Source organism: Myotis lucifugus, unplaced genomic scaffold (genome assembly GCF_000147115.1).
Source record: "Myotis lucifugus unplaced genomic scaffold, Myoluc2.0 scaffold_1858, whole genome shotgun sequence".
NCBI classification, from domain to species: Eukaryota; Metazoa; Chordata; class Mammalia; order Chiroptera; family Vespertilionidae; genus Myotis; species Myotis lucifugus.
Genome location: NW_005872906.1, coordinates 30252 through 33601, shown reverse-complemented (window position 1 = coordinate 33601; position 3350 = coordinate 30252).

Here is a 3350-nt window from a genome sequence, read left to right as displayed (position 1 = left end):
TTTGCAGGCTGGCCACAACCCCTTCAGGGTGTGGGTCCCCACTGTGGTGCCTGGCCAACCTGGGTGAGGGGCTGATAGCTGTTTTTAGGCTGATCAAGCACCCCAGTGGGGACACTCACCCCATGGCTGTTTGCAGGCTGGCCACAGCCCCTTCAAGGTGGGGGGTGTCCCTCTGCTGTGCTTGGCCAGCCTGGGTGAAGGGCTGAGGGCCATTTTCAGGCTGGCCCCGGCCACAGGCTGGAAACAGGTATCTATGATTTATTTAACTTCTATAATTGAAATTTTGTAGCCTTGAGCGGAGCTCAGGGCTGGCCAGGGCAGGTGGGAAGCTTGGCTTCCTCCATCACCAGGGCAACCAAGCCTCCTGCTGTCTCCAGCTCTGTGGCTGTGGCCATCTTTGTGACGGACTGACAGAGTGAGGGTGTGATGGTTAATTTGCATATTACTCTTTTATTAGATAGGATGCTCAAAGTCACTAATCATCTGAGAGATGCAAATCAAAACGACAATGAGGTACCATCTCACACCTGTCAGAATGGCTATCATCAACAAATCAACAAGTGCTAGAGAGGATGTGGAGAAAAGGGAACCCTCTTACACTGCTGGTGGGAATGCAGACTGGTGCAGCCACTGTGGAAAACAGTAATGGTGTTTCCTCAAGAAATTAAAAATGAAACTTCCATTTGACCCAGTAATACCACTTCTAGGAATATATCTCAAGAAAACAGAAACACCCATCAGAAAGGATATATGCACCCCTATGTTCCTAGCAGCACAATTTACAATAGCTAAGATTTGGAAACAGCCCAAGTGCCCATCAGCAGATGAGTGGATTAAAAAATTGTGGTACATGTACACAATGAATATTATGCTGCAGTCAAAAAGAAGGAATTCTTACCATTTGCATCAGCATGGATGGACCTGGAGAGCATCCTGCTAAGCAAAATAAGCCAGTCGGAGAAACATGAATATCACATGATCTCACTCATTTGTGGAATATAATGAATAACATAAAAAAAAATTATAAGGCAGACTAAAAGGCAACAAACATAATCTGAAGAGACAGAGCAAGAATCAATCAGAAGCAGATTCAAATATGGCAAGTCAGGAATTTAAAACAATGATGATCAAAATCAAAGGGCTGTAATGAATAAAGAAGACAGCATGCAAGAACAGATGGGTAATGTAAGTAAAGAGATGGAAATTCCAAAAAATAAAAAGAAAACACACGCAAAACAACCAAATAAACAAAATCAAAAGAAATGCTAGAGATTTTAAAAAGCTATAATAGAAATTAAAAAGGCCTTTAATGGGATTTTTAGTAGACTAAGTACAGCTGAGGAAAGAATATCTTGAGGATATCTCAATGGAAACCTTCCAACCTGAAAATCAAATAGAAAAAAAAAAGCCAGAAAAAAACAAACAACACTAAGACAAAATATACAAGATCTGGGTGACAGCTACAAAAGATGTAACATAAACATAATGGAAATACCACCAGGAGAAAAAAGAAAAGGAACAGATGATATGTTTGTAATAATAATGACTGAGAACTTCCCCAAATGAATGTCACACAGCAAGCCATAGATCCAGGAAGCTCAGAGAAGAAAAGGCGGGGTGGCGGGGGGAAGACCCCATACCTAGGCATATCACATTTAAAGTATAGAAAAAAATGACAAAGAAAATGCCATGGAATACTATGCAGCTCTAAAAAGGGATCTCTTACCCTCTGAGACAGCATGGAGGGGCCTGGAAAGTATTATGCTAAGCAAAATAAGCCAGTCAGAGAAAGACAAGTATCACATGTCTCACTTATATGTGGAATCTAATGAACAAAATAAACTGATGAACAAAATAGATCAGGGGCATAGAAGCATGAAACAGACTGACAAATCTCAGAGGGAAGGTAGGAGGGTAGAAAGAGATTAACCCAAGAATTTATATGCATATATGCATAACCCATGGACACAGACAATAGTGTGGTGAAGATCTTGAGGGGGAGTATAGAGAAGGTCAATGGGGGGGGGGGAAGGGGGCAACTGTAATACTTTCAACAACAAAGAAAATTTTGGGAAAAAAGAAAAAAGTCTGGAAGAAACTAGGGTGACAAAATATTTTACCTATAGAAGAACAAAGATAAGAATTATATTTGATTTCCCCTCCAAAACTATTCAAGCAAGAAAAAAGTGGAACGAAATATTTAAATGGTTGAGAAGAAAAAAATCAATCTAGAATTCTATAATCTGCAAATCACTCTTCAAAAATAAAGAAGCCATAAAGACCTTCTCAAATAAAATTAAAGGAATTTGTTGCCAGTAGACTTGCCTTGCAAGAAATGTTAAAAGAAGTCCTTTAGCCAGAAGGAAAACAATATGATTATGTTTGCTCATATGGATATGTATGTATGCTATATAAGAATATCTATATACATACTTATGAAATGAATGACAGTGATGATAAAAGCGGGGAGAAGGAAAGTAAGATTATTTTATTACTAGAGGACTGGTGCATGAATTCGTGCATGGGTGGGGTCTGGCTGCCTTCCCTGATGGTGGCCGATCAGGGCTGGGCCGGTGGTGGGGGAGAGGGGATACAGGACGTTGGCTGGCTGACCCCGCCCCCGATCGGGGGTGGGGGGCAATCGGGGGTTGGGCTGGCCAAGGGAGGTTGGAAGGGGCCAATCGGAGCCCTGATCAGGCTGGTTGGCTGCTGCAGTGTGCATCATAGCGACCGGTAGTTCTGGTCATTCCTGTCATTTGGTCATTCCTGTTTCTCGATTGTTCCGGTCGCTTGGCTTTTATATAGAGAGATTATAAAGGTCACATACTACTCATAAAATGATATAATGTTATTTAAAAGTAAACTTGGATTAGTTTTAAATGTATACTAGAGGCCCGATGCACAAAATTTGTGCAAGGGGCTCGGCCCCCGCAGCCCCGCCTGCCTCGGCCAGCCCTCGAAGCCCCATCTGCCTTGGCCGGCCCTCACAGCCCTGGCTTCATCTGGAAGGTCATCTGGATGGTTGTTCTGCTGTTTGGTTTAATTAGCATACTAGTTCTTTATTATATAGGATTGCAAACTCAAGGACAACCACTAAAAAAAGTAAAAACAGAATAGATATGCTAAAAAATATTAGAGAAAATTAATCATATAAAATGCTCAGTTAAAATCACAAAAGGCAGAAAAAGTGAAAGTCAAAAATAGGAACAAAGGGCAACAAATAGAAAACAGTAACAGATATGGGAGATATTAATCCAACTATACCAATAATCACTTTGAATATTAGTGGTCTAAATTTACCAAAGAAAAGACAGAGATTGTCAGGATGAATGAAAAAAAAATCCACATGA